The sequence below is a fragment of the Terrapene carolina genome, unplaced genomic scaffold (assembly GCF_002925995.2).
Source record: "Terrapene carolina triunguis isolate 2854851 unplaced genomic scaffold, T_m_triunguis-2.0 Scaffold28446, whole genome shotgun sequence".
Taxonomy (NCBI): Eukaryota; Metazoa; Chordata; order Testudines; family Emydidae; genus Terrapene; species Terrapene triunguis.
The window spans coordinates 40,877-55,021 of record NW_020692797.1 but is presented as its reverse complement, the minus strand read 5'-3'; positions in this window follow the sequence as shown (position 1 = coordinate 55,021).

Below are 14,145 nucleotides of genomic sequence, written 5' to 3'. Positions count from 1 at the left end.
ACACTGTACGATGATTAGACCTACTCATGCTGTCATTGACCTTGTCAATGATCATTGTGACGTTGTGCAGTCTATATGGTTTTATAAAAACTTGATAATAAGTCAATATAATGTAACTGGGATAGTTTTAGAGAAAATATGGTAATAAGTGAATATAACGTAACTAGGATATGCTTCATGCAAAAGGTCTCTTGTAAGGTATCATTACAAAGCTTATAATCTACTGAGTATGATCATCTGATTTGTATAAATGTACCACTCTTGTATCTAAAACTAGAAATATAAAATGTAACTCTCTGAGGGCCTATTGTAATTATGTAAAGTGTGGGACATTAATGATGGTTTGGAATCTTGATGACTCCCATTAACCAGGACCATTGTCTGCAGATGACTGTGTTTACCTGTTAGTCTTCCTGTATATGCGTGTGCTGGCAAGTGGGCAATGAAGTCTTGCAGTGACATGTGATCATGTCACCTGAACTGGAATCCATCTTTAACCTGGTGCTTTTCCAGTGAGGGCGGGTGGAAACCCAGAGGGACAAAGGGTTCCCGCCTTATGCAAAAGATATATAAAGGGGTGGAAGAGAACAGAGAGTGAGGGAGGAGCCATCATGAAGAATCCCCTAGCTATCACCTGAGCTGCAACAAGAGCTGTACCAGGGGAAAGAATTGTGCCCAGGCCTGGAAGGTGTCCAGCCTGAGAAAAACTTACTGAAGCATCTCTGAGGGTGAGATTATCTGTATTCAGTTTGATTAGACATAGATTTGCGCATTTTATTTTATTTTGCTTGGTGACTTACTTTGTTCTGTCTGTTACTACTTGGAACCACTTAAATCCTACTGTCTGTATTTAATAAAATCACTTTTTATTTAGTAATTTACTCAGAGTATGTATTAATACCTGGGGGAGCAAACAACTGTGCATATCTCTCTATCAGTGTTATAGAGGGCGAACAATTTATGAGTTTGCCCTGCATAAGCTTTATGCAGGGTAAAACGGATTTATTTGGGTTTAGACCCCATTGGGAGTTGGGCATCTGAGTGCTAAAGACAAGCACACTCCTGTGAGCTGTTTTCAGGTAAACTTGCAGCTTTGGGACAAGTGATTCAGACCCTGTGTCTGTGTCTGGAGCCAGACGGGAGTGTCTGGCTCAACAAGACAGGGTGCAGGAGTCCTGAGCTGGCAGGGAAAATAGGAGCAGGGGTAGTCTTTGCACATTAGGTGGCAGCTCCCAAGGGGGTTTCTGTGATCCAACCCATCACAATCATGTTTTGTTACCCTGCTCCCCAGGATGAGCACTGAGAATATGTCAGCATTTATTTATTTGTTTGTATATATGTATGTATATGTGTGTATGTGTATATATATATATGTGAATAACAATTACACAAATACATTTTTTTCTTGAAAAATCCATATGTAAATTCATAACACAGAGTGTTCATTCACACAGCACTTCTCCCTGGTGTTCTAGTGATCAGCATTTGGTGCTGTCATTGCCATAGTCTGGATTCACTTCCCACTCAGGGAAGGCTAGCGCTTTGCCATAGGGAAATTCTATGGTCTGTGTTATGCAGGTCAGATCAGGTGATCACAATGGTCCCTTCTGGCCTTTGAATTTATGAAATAGCTCCATGGAATATAAAATACATAAAACAGGACTGTCTTGTGTGTACCACTAATTAAATGTACATGATCTTCTCTCTGAGTTTATTTTCTTTATCGCCGGGTACATTCCACAGCACAATTTAAAGTGGTTGGACCTGACCACCCTGTCACTGTCATTGTGGGTGAAGAGATTGTGTTACCCTGTCACCGGTCCCCCAGGATGAGCACTGAGACCATGGAGGTGACGTGGTTCCAGTCCCAGCTCCCCAGTGTTTTCCCCAGGAATTGAAATTAGGGGGGGTGTTGAATTTACGGGGTGGGGGATCAGGGCTGATGAGGGGTGAGACTATGGCACCATAGTAAAAACTGAAAAATGTTTCATGACCATTTTATTAGATTTAGCTCATGTTTTAAAATCATCACACAAATTAAAGGTGGCTACTCAAGCCTTCTATGAAGCACTACATCTACATGCTTCTTGGTTTCTTGTTATAATTTTGCACAACTCTGTTAATGAACTTCTTGAATGCAACGAGTTCATCTTTGGTGGCTTCTCGTGTGTCCAGTACTTCCATTCCTTCAATTGATATGCTCATTAGTTCATTCACATGATCAGGCAGAAGATGACTTCTTTCAGAACACAAAATTCTATTCAATACCCAGTTGTAGCTGTTGTGACTGGGAGTAGCAAGAAACAAATTCCTACTTCTTTCATCCCAGGAAACATAGCACAAAGATCAAGTCAAGCCACTAATGATGATAAAAAAGAAGTTGAAGTCAAATCTTCATTAATTTGTCGTACAGTAACTCCTCACTTAAAGTTGTCCCGGTTAACGTTGTTTCGTTGTTACGTTGCTGATCAATTAGGGAACATATTCCTTTCAAATTGTTCAATGCTCCACTCTTACATTGTTTGGCTGCCTGCTTTCTCCACAGCTGGCAGCCTCCCTATGACACCCCCCGCCCCCCCGCACACACACACACAGCGCCTCCCGCCTGCCAGCAGACCCCGTGGATCAGCACCTTCCCCCTCTTGCCCCTGCCTCCTGCCCGTGGCAATCGGCTGGGGGCATTTAGGAAGCAGGAGGGAGGGGGGAGGAGCGAGTACTCAGCGTGCAGGCTCCCCCTCCCTCCCCTGCCTTCTCAATGCCACAAACCAGCTGATTGCCACAGGCAGGAGGGAGGGGGAGGCTGCGCTCCAAGTCCTTGCTCCTCCCCCCTCCCTCCTGCTTCCTAAATGCTGCAAGCCAGCTGATTTCCCGGGCAGGAGGTGGGCAGGTGGGGGAAGGTGCTGATCTGCTGTATTAAATTGCTTGTTTAAAATGTATATAATGCCTTTTGTCTGGCAAAAAAAAAAAAAAATTCCCTGGAACCTAACTCCCCCTATTTACATTAATTCTTATGGGGAAATTGGATTCGTTTAACATCGTTTCACTTAAAGTCGCATTTTTCAGGAACAGAACTACAACGTTAAGTGAGGAGTTACTGTATGATATTCCACTCTGTGTTCAAATTCTCTATTCTGTCCTGAGCACATGGCAGTCCCATTGCTGGTAGTGCCTCACTCCACTCAACTGTCGGTGTTTTATAGGACAGGCATCTGTAAAAGCTACATAGAGGTTGAGTAGAATCTAGGGGCTTGGCTAAACTGGCATTTTACAGCGCTGCAACTGTCTCGCTCAGGGGTGTGAAAAAACACCCCCCGAGCGCAGCAAGTTACAGCTCTGTAAAGCGCCAGTGTAGACAGTGCACCAGCGCTGGGAGCTAATCCCCTTGGGAGGTGGAGTACCTGCAGTGCTGGGAGAGCTGTTTCCCAGCGCTGGCGCGCGACCACACTCACACTTCAAAGCGCTGCCGTGGGAGCGCTCCCGCGACAGCGCTTTGAAGTTTCAAGTGTAGCCACAGCCTAGAAGTTGCTGTTGTAGATTTTTAAGAATCAAGTCTGTGTACTTTTTCAGTTGTCTTAGCAAACACTTCTTGTCCTCTTCACTTAAGGATTCAATATAAATGCCTTCATTAATCAACTTCTGGACTGAAGTCTTTGCTTCTTCCTGTACTTTTTCAATGGATAGCTCTCTGATTGATCCAAATGTAGCTTCTATTGCTGGACAAAGATCTACTACTGTTGTAGCAGATGCCTGGATGCCATTGTTTAATGACCCAAGTGATTTCAACAGTAGACTTACAAGAGAGAGAATGGCAATAGTCTTCTCTGAACGTAGTAGCAAAAGTAATCCACCAGCCTCACTACTTAGATCCATCTCATCTTTGTAGATATTTTCCAAAGCCAGTAATAACAGCTGGAGTAATTTTAAAACAACAGCCAAGGATTGCACATGAGAAAGCCTGCGGGTTTTCCCAGGTTGGACTAATCCGAACTTCAGTCCCAGTGTATCTTCTATATTTTCCAAGAAATTCAGACTCTTGCTGAAGAAAAGAATATAATTATGACATTAAATGCATAGCTTTTTTTAATGTCTTTTGAAGAGTCTGCAGCTCGTACTAGTGCTAGTTGGGGTAGATGGCCTCTGCAGTGTGTATATAGGAGAGATTAGGGTTATACTTTTCTCTGAGCAAAGCTTGTACTCCACCATGTCTTCCAGAGAAGTTTGCAGCTCCATCAAATGCACAAGCAGCCATCTGTTTGGGGTCCAAATGACAAGCATTTAATTATTCATAATACGCTCAAATGTCCCCCAGAATCCATACAGTGTCACATGCCCTAAATACTCCAGGGAAGACACCTGGTAATGATGGTTTGCCTGTTGCATTTTGCAATGCCTTTTGGACCCTTTTTGGGACTGACTTGCTCCAGGTTTTTCAGGAGAACGTTAGGGAGATGATATTACCACTTAGTTGTTGTCTAGCAATTCTCACCCTTTTGCTTAAGAAGGGGTATCTTGGGGAGGTAAAGGATTGGAGATCTGTGTCCCTGCGTTGCTCCAACTATAAACTTTTCTCAAAGGCCTTGGCAAACAGACTGAAAACTGTGATTGGGTTGGTTGTGCAGCATGACCTGACCCATTGTAGCTTCAATAGGTCCACTTTTAACAACCTGGAGGTTTGCTATGGGGTCCCCGTCGCTGCTCCACAGCCATCTCTGTCACTAGTGATGGATGCACCAGACTTGGGATTGGGGGCTCATCTGGGGGACCTCAGGACTCAAGGTCTCTGGTCTCAGGCTGACCTGGCTCTCCACATCAATGTCAGAGAGCTGAGAGCGATACGACTAGCATGCCCGACCTTCCGGGAACACCTAATGGGTCATTGTGTATCAGTTATGATGGACAATACAGCAGCAATGTTCTATATCAACAAACCGGGGTAAACACTCCTCTCCCCTGTGCCGAGAAGCCCTAATGCTGTGGGACTTCTGGGTAGAACATTCAATACACCTACAAGCTTCATACCTCCCTGGGGTACAGGACGAGCTGGTGGACCACCTCAGCAGGTTGTTCCATGGCCAAGAGTGGTCCCTTCACCCGGACATCACAAATTCAATTTTCCGGGGGTGGGGTTATCCCCAGATAGACCTATTCGGTACACGAAACAATAGGAAGTGCCAGCAGTTCTGCTCCTTCCAGAATCACATCCCGGCTCCACCATGGACGCATTCCTTCTGCATTGGGGAGGTTCCCTCCTGTACACATTACTGCCCATACCGCTAGTTCACAAGGTACTCCTCAAAATCCGGAGGAATCGAGCTCAGGTCATATTGATAACACCAGCCTGGGCCTGTTAGCACTGGTACATATCTCTCCTAGACATATCAATGGAGGCACCGGTCACCCTGTCACTTTTCCCAGACCTTCTCATGCAAGATCACGGTCGGCTTTAGCACCCGAACCTTGAGACCCTTCACCTCATGGCATGGAAGCTCCATGGTTGAACCCGATGGAACTTTCCTGCTCAGAGCAGGACAGCACCATTCATCCCTGACGCTAACCTCAGTGCCATGTATTCTGGACTACCTCCTACATCTGAAGCAGCAGGGGTTTTCCTTATCATCATTAAGGGTCCACTTAGCCGCCATATCAGCCTTCTACCCAGGTGCGGAGGGCCTTGGTGTTTACTAACACGATGGTCAGCCAGTTTTTGAAGGGTCTCGACAGATTGTACCCTCATGTCCGTCAGCCAGTTCCTGCCTGGGACCTCAATCTGGTCCTCTCCAGGCTCATGGAGCCACCATTCGAACCATTGGCAACATGCTCCCTGCTCTACCTCTCTCACAAGGTGGCGTTCCTGGTAGCAATAACCTTGGCTAGGAGGGTGTCCGAACTCAAGGCCCTAATGTCAGAGCCTCCGCACACTGTGGCATGGTCTACACTATGAGTGTAATTCGAATTTAGCAGCATTAAATCGAATTAACCCTGCACCCGTCCACACAACGAAGCCCTTTATTTCGATATAAAGGGCTCTTAATATCGATATCTGTACTCCTCCCCAACGAGGGGAGTAGCGCTGAAATCGGTATTGCCATTTCAAATTAGGGTTAGTGTGGCCGCATTTCAAAGGTATTGGCCTCCAGGAGCTATCCCACAGTGCACCATTGTGACCGCTCTGGACAGCAATCTGAACTTAGATGCACTGGCCAGGTAGACAGGAAAAGCCCAACGAACTTTTGAATTTCATTTCCTGTTTGCCCAGCATGGAGAGCACAGGTGACCACGCAGAGCTCATCAGCACAGGTAACCATGCAGTCCGAGAATCAAAAAAGAGCACCACCATGGACCGTATGGGAGGTACTGGATCTGATCGCTATATGGGGAGAGGATTCAGTGCTAGCAGAACTACGTTCCAAAAGACGAAATGCCAAAACTTTGGAAAAAATCTCCAAGGGGATGATGGAGAGAGGCCACAACAGGGACTCATATCAGTGCTGCGTGAAAGTTAAGGAGCTCAGACAAGCCTATCAAAAAACCAAGGAGGCAAACGGTTGCTCCGGGTCAGAGCCACAGACATGCCGCTTCTACGCCGAGCTGCATGAAATTCTAGAGGGGGGCCCGCCACCACTACCCCACCTCTGACCGTGGATTCCGAGGCGGGGGTAATCTCAGCCACACCTGAGGATTCTGTGGACGGGGAAGAGGAGGAGGAGGACGAGCTTGCGGAGAGCACACAGCACTCCGTTCTCCCCAACAGCCAGGATCTTTTTCTCAGCCTGACTGAAGTACCCTCCCAAGGCAGTATCCAAGACCATGACCCCATGGAAGGGACCTCAGGTGAGTTTACCTTTTAAAATATGAAACATGGTTTAAAAGCAAGCATTTTTTAATGATTACTTTGCCCTGAGTACTTGGGATGCGTTCGCGGCCAGTACAGCTACTGGAAAAGTCTGTTAACGTGTCTGGGGATGGAGTGGAAATCCTCCAGGGACATCTCCATGAAGCTCTCCTGGAGGTACTCCAAAAGCCTTACCACAAGGTTTCTGGGCAGTGCAGCCTTATTCCGTCCTCCATGGTAGGACACTTGACCACGCCATGCTAATAGCAAGTAATCTGGTATCATTGCATGACAAAGCCTGGCAGCGTATGGTCCCGGTGTTTGCTGGCATTCAAGCAACATCCGTTCTTTATCTCACTGTGTAATCCTCAGGAGAGTGATATCGCTCCTGGTTCACCTGATTGAAATACGGGAATTTAATTAAGGGGACAGAGGTGGCCATTCCTACTAGGCTGTTTGCCTGTGGCTGAAAAGAAATCCTTCCCTGGAGTTAGCCAAGCCGGGGGGGGTGGTAATTGGCTCTGAGCTTTTCGTGTTTGGCTAGCAGGGATCTTCCTGATACCAGCCACGCGGTGGGGAGAGGGGTAAAGCGATCATCCCAGAGAATTGGATGAGGGGGGGTTAGTTTGGTTTCTGCTGCTGCAGGTTAACAGGAAAACTGCAGCACTCAACGGGCTTTGCTTGGTATGTGGGAAAGGAGGGCGCAGAAGCCGAAAGACAGTGGCTTACCATGGCTGCATACAAGCTGAATTCTGTTGCCCGGACCTGCGTTTGTGATCTCTAACACCAAAGCCACAGGCACTCAATATTAAGATGCAAAATGCGACCTTGCACTGAAATAACATGTGCTATGTAATGTGAATAGTGTTGTTCACTGTGAAAGAGTATAAGCATTGTTCTGTAAAATGTATCTTTTTAAATACTTCTCTCCCTTTTTCCCCTCCCTCCAGCAGCTGCAAATTTTTCAAGCCTCCCTCCTCTGTCCCGAAGGCTAGCACAGATAAGGCGGAGAAAAAAAAGGACGCGAGACGACATGTTCTCGGAAATTATGGAATCGACCCACAATGAAAGAGCTCCTCTGAATGAGTGGAAGAATACGGTATCAAAGTACAGGAAAGATGCCAGTGAACATGAGGACATGAGGGACCAACGTGAGGAGAGGAGAGGAGAGGAGAGACGCTGAAGATGAGAGATGGTGGCAGGAAGATCAGAGGAGGCAGGATGCAACACTGGTGCTGCTGCGTGAGCAAACAGACATGCTCCGGCGTCTGGTGGAGCTTCAGGAACGGCAGCAGGATAACAGAGTGCCGCTACAGCCCCTATATAACCACCCTCCACCCTCACCATGTTCCATAGCCTCCTCACCCAGACGTGTAAGAACGCAGGGGGGGGAAAGCTCTGTGCACCCTCCCATTCCTCCCCAGTGGACAGCCCAACCAAAAGGCTATCATTACTTTAACCTTTTTTTAGTGGCCTTTTCCTTCCCTCCGATCCTCCTCCCACACGCCACCCGGGCTACCTTGTCAGTTCTCTCCCGCTTTTTATAATCAATTAATAAAGAATAAATGATTTTTAAACGATAGTGACTTTATTTCCTTTGAAAGCAAGCTGTGATCGAAGGGGGGAGGGTGGGTTCCTTACAGAGAATGAGTCAATAAAGGGGGCGGGTTTTCATGAAGGAGAAACAAACAGAAATTTCACACTGTAGCCTGGCCAGTCATGAAACTGGTTTTCAAAGTTTCTCTGATGCACAGTGCTTCCTGGTGTGCTCTTCTAATTGCCCTGGTGTCTGGCTGCGCGTAATCAGCAGCCAGACGATTTGCCTCAGCCTACCACCCTGCCATAAAGGTCTCCCCCTTACTTTCACAGAGATTGTGGAGCACAGAGCAAGCAGCAATAACAATGGGAATATTGGTTTGGCTGAGGTCTGAGCGAGTCAGTAATGTGCGCCAGCGACCTTTTAAACGTCCAAATGCACATTCTACCACCATTCTGCACTTGCTCAGCCTGTAGTTGAACAGCTCCTGACTCCTGGCCAGGCTGCCTGTGTACGGCTTCATGAGCCATAGCATTAAGGGGTAGGCTGGGTCCCCAAGGATCACGATAGGCATTTCAACATCCCCAATGGTTATTTACTGGTCCAGGAAGTAAATCCCTTGCTGCAGCCGTTTAAACAGAGTAGTGTTCCTGAAGACGCGAGCGTCATGAACCCTTCCCGGCCAGCCCACGTTGATGTTGGTGAAATGTCTCTTGTGATCCACCAGCGCTTGCAGCACCATTGAAAAGTACCCCTTGCGGTTTATGTACTGGGTACCCTGGTGCTCCTGTGCCAAGATAGGGATATGGGTTCCATCTATCACCCCACCACAGTTAGGGAATCCCATTGCAGCAAAGCCACCCACTATGACCTGCACATTTGCCAGAGTCACTACCTTTGGTAGCAGCAGCTCAGTGATTGCTTTTGCTACTTCTATCACAGCAGCCCCCACAGGAGATTTGCCCACTCCAAATTGATTCCCGACTGACCGGTGACTGTCTGGTGTTGCAAGCTTCCAGAGGGCTATCGCCACTCGCTTCTCAACTGTGAGGGCTGCTCTCATCTTGGTATTCTGGTGCGTCAGGGCAGGGGAAAGCAAGTCACAAAGTTCCATGAAAGTGCCCTTACGCATGCGAAAGTTTTGCAGACACTGGGAATCGTCCCACACCTGCAACACTATGCGGTCCCACCAGTCTGTGCTTGTTTCCCGGGCCCAGAAGGATAAAAAAAATGCCACCATGGTTAGACAACAGAGTAAATGAGATGGTTAGAGGCAAAAACACATCCTTTAAAAATTGGAAGTCAACATGGGGCAGGGAGAAGAGAGGGTGAACCAGAGATAACAGAGAAAACAAAAGGAAAAGATAAAGTAAAACAAAATAAACAGAGTCCTGGAGAAAGGGTGAAAATTAAATATAAAAACAATGAAGGGAAAACACTTTGAAGAGGGGAAAGGTACAAGAGGCAGTGAGAAAGGAAGGGATAAACTCAGGGGAAAGAATGGAAAACATGAGGGGAATGATCAATGACAGGGATCAGAGGAGAGTGGAAGGGGCACACAGAAATAAACAGGGATGGGAAATGAGGGCTAGAAAAATGTCAAATAAAAATAAACAGTATGACAGAGAAGGGAGAAGAAAAGGGAACACAAGAGGGACAGAGCTTTATAAAGCATCACTGAAGGTGAGACTAACTCATTAATTTCATATGTTACTTCCTTGACTTTGTTGCCATTTTAGTGTCATTAAAAATAACTGTTCCCAAAACCTGTGGGTCTGTTTTCCATTGTTGTGGGTATTGAAGCTGCTTCTTGGCTCCTTTTCACTCTGATGGGTATTGACAGGAAATAAAGCAAGAAAGAAAATTCTGATTTGTTCCTTTTGAATTTTCCAGCTGCAATTGTCGGGGGCAGATTCGTGGGATTTTCTTCCCTACTTTGTTGTGTCCCCCCAGCATGGAATTTACCAGCATGTCCTTCTGATGAGAGCTGGGGTTTTACTGTGCTATGTTGCTATCCAGCCTGTGCTCTGTCTCTTGTGCTGTCTATAGCCATGTAAATCAGGAATTCCTCAGCTGAGCTCTGTGGAGAGGGGGCTGAACACGTGGTGCTGACTTTACTCTTTGTTTCCAGAGGTGTTGAATTTATTCAAAGGCTGCCAAAGATATATTAAATATGTTGTTCACATTTCTTCTGCCCATAAGCAATTGCTGTGGTGTTCTCGGGTATGTTCATGGGATGAGACCTGTTCCAAGAGACAGTCTCTGAGGGTATGTCTACACTAGGATACAGGTGTCTCTCTCTCATTGTACAATCTGTGTGTAGACAAGGCAAGTGGTGGTTTCACCTCAGTGTAACTGGTCAAGAAGAATTCTGTGGGCTGGGGAGTGTTTGGGAGGGTTAACAATCACCTACATTGTAGCTACATTGAGGTGAAAGCGTCACTTGCCTCATGTCCATTAGGACTGTATAATGAGATCGGGGCCTTGTGTTTGTTATCGCATGGGGAGGGGGAACACACCCTTTCTCCTAGGGTGGCCATGAGCTAAAAGATGATATCTAAAGGGATACACCCCACCCTCAGCCAGGGCTGAGACTTTGTCTTCTATGAGCTTCTAATTTAAATGACTGGGGGTGGGATCCATGAAGGGACATAGACATTGCAATGCTGAGCATCACCGCACCTAATTTTTAGGTGCCTAGAACATCACAAGAAGAACACTGAGACCCACAAAGCCTGACTTAGGTGCCTAGTCTCCCTGTACAATGAACGGAGACAGGCAGATGCCTTACAATGCCATCCACGAGAGCCAACACGCTAGGTGGGGAGCCATCTAAACTATCCAATGGGAGATGCTCACAACAGGGGTGTGTCCTAAGCACGACCCCTCTCAAACATAAGTGTCTAAGGCTATGTCTACACTACACTACACCCCATCACAAGGTGGCACAAGGGCGGCATCTCAGAGAGAAGGATGTTGCGAAGGCAGGGTCCTGGGGAGAAGGGGTGGCAATGGGGGTTGGGCCCTGGTTTGAATGCTGGTAGCCACCCCACTTTTAGTGAGTGTCTGTCACTCCTGGTGTCTTCACCAGACCTGCTGCAGCAGCACCAATGCATTGGTACAGCTGCCCTGCTGCAGCGCTGTGCATGTAAACATGCCATAAGTCTGGACTGCTGGGGGGTGCCTACCTCTGCATATCAATCCAGGAATGGGAACCCACCGCCTCAGGTGTTTCCTATGGGAATGAGTTAGGCTCCTGCTGCACTGCACACAACACGGGGGGAGGGGGTGAGAGGTGCTGCTACACACATTATAACTTTTAGCCCAGTGGTTTACACAGCTGCCTGGGATGTGGGAGACCCAGGTTCAAGCCCCCCTCTTGGCCAGTGGGGAGAAACGATTTGAACAGGGGTCTTGCATTTGCTAGGTGGGTGCTCCAGCCACCTGAACAATGGTACGGTCTGAGGGTCAGAGTCTTCAGTCTCCCCTGTCCTCACTCCAATCATGAGACCTGGCCCAGCACACAACCACCTAGAAGTGTTTTTCCTTGTTCTGGCTGGGGGACAGGAGATTTTGTTCTTACATAGGAAATTCCCAGCAGCGCCTCCATAACTTCCTTCAGCTGAACTCTGCACCCGCTCAGACTCTGATCATTATCTTCAATGACTGTGGTAACAGGATCCTAACTTTAAAGTGCTCTGTTCTATCTATCTATCTATCTATCTCTTGTAAGCCAGTTCTGGGCAAATCCTCAGCTGGTGTAAAGTTTACAGCTCCACAGCGCTGCTGAGATGTGCCCCAGCAAGTTTCCAGTGCATTGAATGTCACCTCTTCCCCATCAGAAATTCATTAAACTATATCAAGCACAAGGGCTAGAACTGCATAAAGCAGAGCTGTAACTTCAGAAGAAGCATTATCCAGTGGTAACCGGAGACTGGAGACCCAGGTTATATTCTCTGTTCTGGAAAACTTTCTCTGTGGCCCAGGGTCGCCCAGAGGATTCAGGGGACTGGGGTCTTCAGCGGCGGGGGGACCCCACCGCCGAATTGCCGCTGAAGACCCAGCACTTCAGCGGCGGGTCCTGGGCCGGAAGGACCCCCCGCCACAGGTCTTTGGGGCACTTCGGCGGGGGGTCCCGGAGTGGAGGGACCCCCCACCGCCAAATTGCCTCCAAAGACCCAGAGCAGAAGAAGCTCTCGGGGCCCGCGAGAGTTTTCTGGGGCCCCCGGAGTGAGGGAAGGACCCCACTCCAGGGGCCCCGAAAAACTCTCGTGGGGACCCCTGCGGGGCCCGGGGCCTGGGGCAAATTGCCCCACTTCCCCCCCCCCTCTGGGCGGCCCTGCTGTGGCCTCAGGCAAATCACTGCATTTCTCTGTACCATAGCCCCCATCTGTGAAAAATCTCCATCTGACCCCATTAATGTGCTGCCCACTTGTAAAGGAACAGCAAGCACATGGGCTGTTGTGAGTTAGGGATTCAGTAACCTGTGGTGATGACTTAGACCAGAGAGCACTGTGTTTGCTGGCCAATCAGAACTTAGAACCAACACTGTTGGGTCCTGGTTAGACTCTTATCTGAGAACAGGGATGGGTTGGGCTTTTACCTTCAGACCTTACAGCAATAAAGTCACTGGCTTCACCAGAAACTCCAGAGTAGCAGGACAAAGGTTGTTTATAACTGAAGTAATTAAAAGGCGAGTTTCCATTTGGAGGATAAGACAGAAAATACAATACAACACTGGCACACTAGGGGCACTTCTTTGGGAGGGGACCCTTATCTCCAAACCGTAATGTGGGTGTGATAGGGACTGAAATCACACAGCATTCCTGTTCCTTTGCTACTGCTTCTGATATGTTGAAAGAAAATAAATGGGTAAAAAAAAACCCCAGTAATCTGTGTCACACACATGCACACGCACACGCACACACACAGTGTTTCTCATTCCTTAATTTTTTTTCTCCATTGATGGAATTACTATCAGTTTTTACACTGTTCTGACTTATTTTTAATGTGGATTTTTGAAGGGCTGTTCTAACTCCATAATATGAAAGGGTTCACTTAATAATGTATTTATTCCTTTTTATTTAATGTGTCCTCTTCAATGTTTGACTTTAATGTTAATCAGTGTGTTATGCTCATGATGATGAGGTTTTTTTCCTCTTCCTTCCTGTTGTCTAGATCAAGTTACAATGAAGATGAAGATTCTCTCATTCTGCCACAGCTCCAGAGCCAGCTCCGCTCTCACTGGTTTTATTGTTTTCTTCCTTATTTGTTATGTTCACCAGATGGAATCAGGTAGGAATCCGCCCTGTGTCTGCTGCTTCTTAGAGGATTTATTTAGGCCCCTGAAGTGTCTTAACAACATACATTGACTTTGAGTGAAGCAACTGCTCACAGTGTGTAAACTTACCCACACATCAAGATCAGCACCTTCATTATTCATTGTTTGTTCTGATTATGTTGCTGCTGCTGGGTTATTTTATTTCCTCATGGAATAGTGCACGTCTGTCTCTCCACACAGGCATTTTTAAGAGATTGTCAAGGATGCCCAAAGCATTGGATGGACACTTATTGAAGAGTTTAATAATAACAATAAATAATAATAATAAAATAAATAAATTGACTTAGTGGGTTTCAGATGTAAAAAAGATCAGAGCCGTAATTTGAGACTGACGTGCCCAAAAACATAAGAATCAAAATATATTGATGTCACATGACTTTTTTTTGGTCCTGTTAGCTAATATGTTAGATGTAGTATAACACCATGTTATTAGGT